Raw genomic sequence first — 11,477 nt, 5'->3', positions numbered from 1 at the left:
ATCAGTATACGGGCGAATGGGAACATGTCGGTGGAGAGAGGTGCTGGGGATTGTAGTCCACGGTGGCCATGTTTGTAGGCCGCAGTGTGTTCTGGGAAGTGGAGTTTCTGGGGGATTCCTGCACTGGCGTGAGGAATCCCCCAGGAATGAAATACTCAGCAAAAACCAGTGGCTTAGAAATCACAGAAAAAACATTCATTTGATTTGATCCTGTAACAAATTGGATAACTGTAAATCTTTAATTATAAAAAGATATGATTGTATTTTTTATCAGGATTGATTTTATTATAATTATATTTCATAATTGATTATATTTTTTAAATCATATAAGCAAATCTACACTTTTGTCATGTTTTAGCTATGTATTTTGTGCTGTATTTTTTAAGTACAGTGCTTCAATTAAAAATCATTTATTAATGCATAGTAGTTTTTGTCCCCCACACTCGTAACACTCTGAGGAAAGTGCAATCCGCCCTCTTCCGCATACATGATCTGACGGACACCCATGATTGGCTAGTGTTGCTCTGATTGATGGGGGTAAAAGAGTATGCCCCTCCCACACAGACAGCACGGGACGTTTTTCTCTCTTGGACTCTCGGCCACAGGTAGCTGTGACATTGTTGGGATTTGAACTCGCGATCTCTGCACAATAGGCATCACTCAGGATCCCTAAGAGTAGTAATTTTTAAAGAAAAGATATCGGTATCTGTACAGGAAAAGAAAAAGTGATATCTCTAATTATAAAATGTTGCAGCATATCTGAATATAAAATGGCTTCATATCTGCACCTAACATCGTTTTTTTAACCAGCTTGTCGAATTGCACTTTTCTGATCTGATTTTATTTTCGTTGTCCAGCTAACGCTCTCTCAGTGTAGACAGTATGGAAATGAAGTTATACGACCTGTACCCATTAAGATGCTGAGACTCCTTTAAAGCATTCATCTTTTCATGATTCAAGAAGTGGATATGGGTGACTAACTAGGTGACTAAATGAGGTGATTAACAACACAGGAAGTAGCATCTGGCTGCAAAATAACCAACACGTCCCCCCAGACAGGACTAAAATTATCATCTGAAAAACAGTAGGCAATTTGGTTTGTACTTTTTCTCAAGGGACGATGGAGAAAAACGAAATCACAGAGGAGCACCTGCAAATGATGAAATGAAAAATGAATCCCATCCTAATATGGTTTATGATTCATAAATAAATAAATATATATATATATATATATATATATATATATATATATATATATATATATATATATATTTCTAATTAAGTTAGCATTTTTCTATATTTGATTTCATTCTGTTTTTCTTTCCATAATCTTCTGTCTATTATTCATTACATGGAAAGCTGCCTCATGACACTGTCAAAGCACAAAATGCACACACACACACACACATGCACGCACACACACAGACACACTTTGTACATCTTTAATAAAGCATGCTGATGCACCGTCTGTGTGGGTTGAGAGACAAGAAGGAAGTGGTTGCACATACGTGAGTCTGTAGGGGAGCGTGTGATTACTGTCAGCATGTTATGAAATGGCAGTGCCACTGAAACCACAGTCGGCTCATCACACACACTCACCCTGCACATGACCTGTTTATAACGATAGTGTGACAGTGCTTTTCCTAACAGCACAATTCCTACTACCAAATCTGAACTCCATCCTGTGTAGGCCGTCATATCAGTGGAGTTCATATCAGTTTGATGTAACGTGTGGAAATGGGAAGGGGGACGGAATCCAAAAATTGTAATCAACACGCGAACAATAGACAAGGGTAAGAACTATAAAACTTGAAAAATAAGGACTTAATGGGACAAAAAGCAGGATAAGGCTTCACAGCAAGGAACAGATCAGAGTGAGACACAGAACAGGTGAACACATTAGGGTAATCAACCAATATCAAATTAAAAAAATCACATGTAGTGAACTCAAAGCGAAACAAAATTCCATGTGAGCAGAGATCGTCACACTGGCAAACCCTCCATGGAAACAAACATTGCTTTAGGGTCATAGATTTAACTCCAAATATGTACATTTTTTTTCTATATATTCTGGATAACATAAGCTGTCTCATTTGAAGATGTGGTGTGATGTGACCCAGTAAAAAGAAGAGCTACTGTTATCACCGCTAAGTTGATTATTTTCCAATAATTGTATGCCCTAAAGTGCTGTGTTCCCCTTATACCACAGCAATTAATGACATTTTGTTACATTTAATGTTGTGGAACATCCGCAAAACAAGCTAGTTCCTGTTATTGTTTCGATCTAGCCGCTATAAAGAGTCGTACCCTCACTTTCTCTTGAAGTTCATAAGATAAAAAAAAAACACAGCTTGTCCTGTTCCAGAGAAACCACAAAATGTAAACATGTACAGCTTTACATCTGACTGTTACACAGTGCTGACACTGGAGACTCCTTCCACAAATGCTAAGTAAACATCTCCTTACAGAAAACTATCAACAATTATTCATTTTTCTTTGTTAAACAGCAGCCCACTTTTAAATCTGTTTATTATTAGGCTTAATCCCTGCGAATGAGCTGTTGCTATAGAAACGATAACATATTAGAAAGAGCACATTAATATTAACCCTTTCAGAGCTGCTGTTATAGAAAATTAATCTACTGAAAATCAGTCATCCCAGTATAAAATCCTACTCAGGGATGAACCGCGGTGAGTGAATGACGAAGATGAGTGTGTGTGTGTGTGTGTGTGTGTGGCATAAACAGTGTTTCAGAGCAGGTGTGTATTGTTCGCTAGACACAATGCAACATTTCTGCCCAGTCACTCTCCACTCAGATAATCGTTTCTCATTTTCTGTCTCTCCAAAGTCACTGGCTTTGCAATGCACCAAACACACACACACACACACACACTCACTCAGATCAGTTTGCAGATGAGAGCGAGATGAAGTCTGCCTGTCTACAGGGAAGCGCTTCACTCATCCCTCGTTCTTCTCTCATCCGTTTATGCTCCACCCATCCGGGACGTGACTCCCACCAGTCGTGCAGGTTTGGAGCAATCTGACAGGCTCGTCCATCACGCCAGCATCACACACACGTTTAACTCTGACTGATGAACAGAGAGAGAGAAATGATGGTGGAAGGACATCTAGACAGAAACACCTGAACAAATCATCAGATCTACATCAGCAGCACACACACTTCTTTTGTTTGTTTAGCAATGAAAGGTCATTGCATGCTTAATGGTTTTACTTGGAGCCTTTTGTGGAAAAGAAATCTTCCTGTTACAGAGTTTTACAAATCAAAGATTTCGAAGAATGTGTTAATGTAGCTAAAACAACAGTAAGGAAACAGCAAAGCAAAAGTCTGGTGTGAATGCTACTTAATAAGGATCAGCTCCTCCATTTTCATACCAACCAGCAACACCACAGATCCCGCCTTCTTGTTTTCTATTTGTTCAGAAGACCAAGAAAGAAATTCACAGGTCAAAGTTCATCTAAATAAAGTTAGGAAGCGAAAATAACCTCTACCAGAAGCAAATACACATCGTTCACGTCTTGTGTCCTTTCCCCTTCAGTGAATTTCCTGACCACAAGTGAGTTTATTTTGTGTTTGTTTTGGTTTGAAAGCATTGTTTTCAGGCATCACCGATATCGCCATTATAAAAGCTACAGCTAGACCATAAGTGCTGGTGCCATAACCTTAACATTCAGGGTTTGTTTTATATATAAATTACTGTTGCTTTATTTCAAATTCTTAACTTCTAATTGGAAAGTGGAGTCTCTGTTGGTTGTAAGAGTGTGTTGAAGGTAGTTCGAGGAACTTTCTAAGGACCTTTATGGAACCTTTCCAAACATGATTTTCTACTGACTTGTGTATGAACTCCTACACATTACCCTAAGCCCTAATCTCTAAACACTAACCCTTAACCCTTCACCTCACTTACTCAAAGGACATCATTTTAGACTCTTTTAGGTTCTTCTTACACTTTTACTTTTCTTTTATTTATTTATTTATTTTTTTCATAAAAACATGGTCTGCACACACATCAAGGTCGTTTCATGGTTAACAGTTCTACTACTTACTTAGAACCTTTTGTAAAATAGAACTTCTTGTTTATAGAGGTTTTTTTTCCTAATTGAGTATTTTCCTTGACTTTTATGTTAAAGTTCATTGTTGATTGATTGATTGATTGATTGATTTTTCATAAAAGCTACTGTTTTTTTAGAAGGTATACGTTGCACATAGAATTGTTAGGAACCTTTTGAAGAAGCTTTGTAGAACTTTTCTAACCATGTATGTCTAATGAATTGTTAGATTTGAACAATTAGATTGGCTTCTATCACCTTTTCTCATTGTCACAAGCTAATTATTTTCCAGCATGTCATTATTTTTTTTCTTCCCTCTTTCTCCTTGTCTTCACCATCTCTTTTCTCCCCCTCTCTACCTCTTTTTCATGTCTGTATATAGCTTTCTTTCTTTTTCTACCTCTCTTCTTCACCTTTCTCCCCTTCTTTTCCCCTTCCTCTATCATTCTTCTACTCTATTTCTCTGTCACGAAGGCCTCTCCTTCTCTCCACTAGGTGGCACTGTGGTATCAGGAAATTCAAGCAGCTTGATGACGTTCGGAGAGTATAGAGAGAAGATGGGGTGAGGATGGGGTGAAGATGGGATGGAGGGGTCTGATGGATGAGAGGAAGAGGGATGGAGCAATAGAGGGAGGGAGAGCAGGGTGCACACTCTTCTAAGAGCCGAATCCAGTTATAAAGCCATTACGGAAGATAAATAAGCTCAGAGAAAACGGAGGAACAGAGCGACGCACAGGCCCGAGAAGATCCTGGAAAAACACGTACGACACATTCACACAGAAAACACGCACAGGTCCTATGTGTGTGTGTGTGTGTGTGTGTGTGTGTTATTGATCTGAGCCAGGTGACATGCGGACGGAGATCTGATTGTGTGTGAGAGGGTCAGCCTGAGGTTTCAGAGAGGGAAGGGACACTTCTCTCTCTCTCTCTCTCTCTCTCTCACACACACACACACACACACACACACACATGTACACAGTGTCTCTCATGCCTCCACCTTTCAGAATATTGACCCACATCACCGTCTCACACAAACGCACACACACACACACACATGTACATAGTGTGTCTCAGGCCTCCACCTGTCAGAATATTGACCCCATCACCATCTCACACACACACACACACACACACACACTTCTTCTGTACTAAAATTAGGTCAGTAGTTGAACGTTGTCTTTAATGTAAATATATACATTTATACCACAGCACTGATTCTGATTGGTCAGAAGGTGTTGATTAATGTTCTACAACAGCAGCTTTGACAATAGTTCCAGCTATAAGACAAATCACAGGTTTATATTAACATGTTATTTCTAATATGTTATCATTTCTATAGTAACAACTTGTGTAATGTGCATATTCATTAATTTGGTGAAGTTTTCTGAAGACTTTTGGAAGGAGTCTCCAGTGTCAGAGTTTTGCAACACTCAGAGGTAAAGCTGTAACCTTCCGACATCTTCGGGACAGAAGAGTTTAGTCTTTGCGATTGCTCAATAACATGGCAAGCTGCATTTTTGTTGTCAAATTGCTGTTGCATAAGAGAAATAAAACACGTCAGAACGTGCTGTTCTTGGAAAATAATCGACTTCAGGATGTAGCTTTGCCTCATCACACCACCAGTGTGGATTAAATCAAGAAAGTGTGTTCAATGATTGCGTGTTAAAACAAACATAAACAGCAAATTTACAAAAATTTGGAATACATCGTAAAATAAAACTAATATTTCAAGGCTATGAAAAGTAATACTGTTAAATCTTGGTCTAAACATACAAACACGTTCAGGATTAGAAAGTTATTTTTGGTAATTTGCATGTACTTGCATCATTTGTGCAATAAAAATAAAAAGTACAATCATATTAGAACACATGTGAAGTAGTGAGGAGCCCCGCCTCCTCTGAATTCCGTTATATCTCAGCGGATTGCTTATAAACATCCAGTCATTAATTCCTAGATCCTAACTGAAGAATAACTGAAAAATAAAACAGACATGCTACATATTTTAGTGTTTGTGTTCCACGTTATCCACTTTGCCTGGGGCATCTGACCGCTGTATGTGTTCAGGAATTCAGAAGCAGTAAATAAACAAAACCTGGATGGCTGTGTTAGCATTAGCCTTGTGTGTATCTGTGTGTGTGTGTGTGTGTGTGGTTGAGATTCTCAAGTCCTCTGAAGTCCTGTGTCATTGTGTGTTCATTTACTGAGATAAAGCACCCACTCATTCGTTCAGAGATTTAATCTCAGCTAATGAAGGGACTGAGCCATTAGCTCCTTAAAGCGGAGTCACTTCATTCGGACCCTTCGTTTATTAATTAAAGCGTGTGCGTGTGGCTTTGTGTGGGTGTTCGTCAATTAGACATTGAAGCCTGTGCGTGGACTCTGCTGTAGCAGCTATATGACTTCTACCATGAAGATATGGTGCCTGTGTTTTTTGTAAAGTAATTAAGTTTGGAATTAGACTGTCAATTAAAAGTTGGATCACATATAGAACCATTTATGCAAATACACAGAAAAAAAACAGTTTTTAACTTTTTACCAACCGTATCTCTCTTTACCACTCTGTACAAACAGAGACGAATGGCCATGCCTCCATTAATGAGACTAAGATAGAGAGACCCCACCTCCTTTATTGTGACTGATAGGCACTTTTTCACTAGGGCTGACGGGTACATAGGATACACTCCCTTCACTAGGGCTGACGGGTACATAGGCCATGCCTCCCTCAATAGGGCTGACAGGTACATAGGCCACACCTCTTTTAGTGCTGACAGGTACATAGACCACACCTCCTTTAGGGCTGACAGGTACATAGGCCATGCCTCCTTCACTAGGGCTGGTACAAGGGCCACACCTCCTTTACAAGGGCCGACAGGTACACAGAACCCACACTCACTTCTCTGGGACTGACTGGCAGAGAAGCCACACCTCCTTTAAAAAAATAAGATATTTTAATGGGACATACACAGAGGCCACTCCCACTTCCCCCAGGACTGACTGGTGGAGATGACACGCTTCCTTCACTAGGACTGACATGCACAGGGGCCACACCCATTTCAACGGGACTGACTGGCAGAGATGAAAAACATCCTTTATTGGGACTGCTAGGCACAGAGGCCACACCTCTTTCAGTGAAACTAAGTTATGGAAGCCACACCTCCTTCAGTGTAACCAATAAGTACAGATAGCATGCCTCTTTCACTAGGACTGACAGGCACACAGACCCCACCTCCTTTACTGGGACTAACAGATACGGCCACACCTCCTTCAGCACTACTGACAGACACAGAGGCCAGATCTCCTTCAGTATTACTGACAGACACAGAGGCCACACCTCCTTCAGCACTACTGACAGACACAGAGGCCACACCTCCTTCAGCACTACTGACAGACACAGAGGCCACACCTCCTTCAGCACTACTGACAGACACAGAGGCCACACCTCCTTCAGTAGTACTGACAGACACAGAGGCCACACCTCCTTCAGCACTACTGACAGTCACAGAGGCCACACCTCCTTCAGTAGTACTGACAGACACAGAGGCCACACCTCCTTCAGCACTACTGACAGACACAGAGGCCACACCTCCTTCAGCACTACTGACAGACACAGAGGCCACACCTCCTTCAGTAGTACTGACAGACACAGAGGCCACACCTCCTTCAGCACTACTGACAGACACAGAGGCCACACCTCCTTCAGTAGTACTGACAGACACAGAGGCCACACCTCCTTCAGCACTACTGACAGACACAGAAGCCACATTTCCTTCCCTACAATGTGTGTGAAGTGCTTTTATTCCTCACACTTGTATGTTCTCCTTTTTCCTGCTCTGTGCTCTGACCTAATGGTCTCAGCCTTTTTTCACTGAGGCTATAGTCTTGAAGACAGACATCCAGAGGTCCATGAGGAGATGACGAGACTCAGTCAGTCCTGCCCAGGAGACAGTGAAGAAAGCGAGGGTTAAAGATGGGGTCAGAGTTTCTCTCTGTGTCCCAAAATCTGTATTGATCTCCCTCTGGCCATGTTAGAAGGAGACATGCATTTAACATCAGCAGAGCTGCAGACAGAGAGAAAGAGGAAAGTACATGTCAATCAAAGAGAGAGCGAAAGAGAGAGAGAGAGCACAGGACTGATTCTCAAAGGACAGAGAAAGACAAGGGCTTAAAGTGAAGCTCTTCAGTTGAGTGCTCATCTGTCAAATCTCCATCATCTCCTGGTCAGGTGCTGAAGATAATATATTGCCAGTGCTCTTTCATCTATTTATTTAATTTTAAAAAATCTGTGGCATTAATTTGTTTCCAGAAATGCACAATATATCATCTTTTTTTTAACAATTATATAATAATATAATCATAACACAGTCTATATTTAGCAGATATGTCATTTAAGATTCCATTAAAATTCATATAAGAACTTTAAAAGTCTACTTTGTAAATACCATCTTGGGCTTGAGCAGAGCAGTCACTCATTGTGTTGACCAGTGAGTTTGTGTGTGTGTGTGTGTATGTGTGTGTGTGTGTGTTGTGTCCACAATACAGTGTAAGCTTGGGTGCAGGCCTGCAGCCACTCACACGTTGCACCATGTTTCTTTTGAAGCTTTTCTCTAGCGGCAGCTTGTTAGTTTATCCCTGTCAAATGAAAATCCGAGTCGACATTGAGATATTGATTTCCTTACAGGCAGATAAAGGGCTTCTCCGACAGGTGGCTATGGAAAATGCTCCGAGCCGGGATACACACACTCACACACACACACACACACACACACACTTACATGGTCCAACACAGAATGTAGATTACAGTTTACACCTGTGGCAAAATCAATAATCCCGGGCAGACAGGAGATATACACTGAAGCCATTTTCTCCTCTGTGAATGCAGTAACAACAGGGTCTGTACAGCATTCACTCACCAGTCAGACATGATAATACACAATGTCCAAGAAGATGACCTCAAGCACATCACACCATTCAGAGAACACCACTTTGATATTGAGTTACTCATATTTTTATAATAATAACAACTGGCAATGGCCTCAAAAGATTTCATTTATTCATCCAAGAGAACCTTTTATCAACAACAACAAATGATTTCTCTATAAATGTTTAATGAGAGGTCATATGAGAGAAAAACCTGGTTCTAAGTTTTTCTTCCATTTCATGCCAAACAGTAAATGGGAGCAAATTTCAGGAACTCAGATTGGTCCAAGGATTCATTCAAGTGATTTATTTAGATTTATATAACTTGCATAGAATTGAGAAAATCTCAATTCGAATGTTGCGTCATGCTTTGTGGCCTGCCACTGACTCTGAGCACATACATAGAAAATGAATGGTCGTCTGTCACATTGTGAATGGATTGTACCAAAGCGGCAGCTTTTAAAAAGCACTGCCACTTTCCCCCAATTAAATAAAAACTTCAAAATTTTTAGAAAAGCTCAGAATAGCACTTTTTATTTACCTCCCAACTAATCAGGCTGTGCTGGCAGAAAAGGTTTTATTGACGAGCAAGATTTAGGACATTTCGAATCCAAAATATTTCAATGCCAATCGTCCAACCTTGCAATATAACCAAACATAAGAACGTGTCTATGTTTGGGACAATCGCCGGTACATGATGTGATGTCCCACTTTAACTGTGGCTGCCTACGGTCAAGTTGCACATGCAGCTGAAATTTGTTTGATTTTCTGCCTTTAAAGCTACAGCAAAGACAAACAACCTCCTCATTACCAGAATTACATCTTTATTTCATCTGCATTACTGATTGCATATCAGTAAATACGTGCTCTGGTCAGCACCTCTGTGAGATTACAGGGGGCATTTGTCCCAGAAAAGAAGACTACAGAGATAATAAGAAGATCTCTTTTTAGATTTTTTCCCCAGGAAATTACTTTAAGTATCAGATTTGGCCCCAACTGAAACATAGAGGCAATTTGAAACTCTAATCTGATCTAACGCTGTTTAATTCTGCAGAAACGACCCCCCAAATGGCTATAAAACAGCAGATAATATGAATATCTGTCATTTTGCCATGATAATGTAGGTTACACACTGAGGAGGAGAAAAGAAGGGATAGCAGAGACATCAGTAGATGTGTAGACAGCAGTGAGAAATGAATCATTTTTAATGTTTTTGTCCTTCTTAATCCTTTCCTTAACTCTCTTGCTCCTTTTTTCCCTCCATCCAAAACCCTGCTGGTCACTTTGTATTCCCCTACAGAGCACCGAGAGACGCTTTAAATTAAACCTGCCACCTAGGGAACAGGATCATTTAGGCTCCTATCATATCTGTTACGGAGGCATGCTGGAGATTCTCCAAGCACTCAATCAATCATTTCCTGAAGAGTTTCTGATATTCAGTACGGCAAAATATTTTAATGAAACCATTCGGCTGATATGAGAGAATGCACCTGCAGTCAAGAGATCTCTAATTGGTGAACTTGACTCTTGGAGGTTCTTCCACAGAATATCAAATGTCGCACAACAAAAAAAAAAAAAGGGAACAAAACTCAAACTTGTGCATGGAATAGAACATTTGAAGACATGATGTTATAGGAAAATAATCAACAATGGGGTTGTGTAGTGGTGTTTAAGCTTATTTATGCAATTATTACAAAACAATTATACATCTAGATAAACACGACTAAAGATAAACAACACAAAAACAACCTCAGCCAGAAGCATGTGGCTCTGTCATGTCTTGTTTTAGCAAGCAAGGTGTTTTCCCAAATGTCATTAAATTGTTCTGGAAGTGCCCTCAAACCAATTTCACAAGGAGAAGAACATTTATAAAACCACAGACACACACATGACTAGCTTGCTAATCTGCCATAAATGCCTTCTTATGTAACAAATAATGGCATTGTGTAATTTGGTACATTTTGTAGATTACTCAAGACTGTTTCATTTGCCACAGAAACTCAGTTTTCGTTAACCACATACAGGTTCAATATGCTTTCATATTTGGCAACATTTTGTAAGTCTTTGTAAAAATATATCACAGTTAGTCATTTAGTCTAACGCCGTTACACAACTACAGCAATGATCAAAGTTTTAGTTCAGTGCTACATTTACAGTAATAAGTAATATGTCATGATGCGATGGCCCTGCATGGAAAGCCTACAGATCACCATGGGATTACCTTATAGATGGCGTATGCTGTATGTTCTTCCTTGAGTAGCCTAAAGACTGCAATTGCTAAGAACAGTTTACACTCAAGTCTCAATCACTGAACAGTTGATAACTTCAGTTTGATGCATTACACTTAAAGTTAAAACTCTAATGACGGTTATACACAAGTTCTTTTAACACAATTAGCACTGCTTGACTCTATACTATACAGTTATACAAGAGAAATGATTTATAATCTGATGTCATTCAGATGAGGATGGGTTCCTTTGAAGGTTTCTTCC

Source organism: Pangasianodon hypophthalmus, chromosome 7, assembly GCF_027358585.1.
Source record: "Pangasianodon hypophthalmus isolate fPanHyp1 chromosome 7, fPanHyp1.pri, whole genome shotgun sequence".
NCBI lineage: Eukaryota > Metazoa > Chordata > Actinopteri > Siluriformes > Pangasiidae > Pangasianodon > Pangasianodon hypophthalmus.
This window is presented reverse-complemented; position numbering follows the sequence as displayed.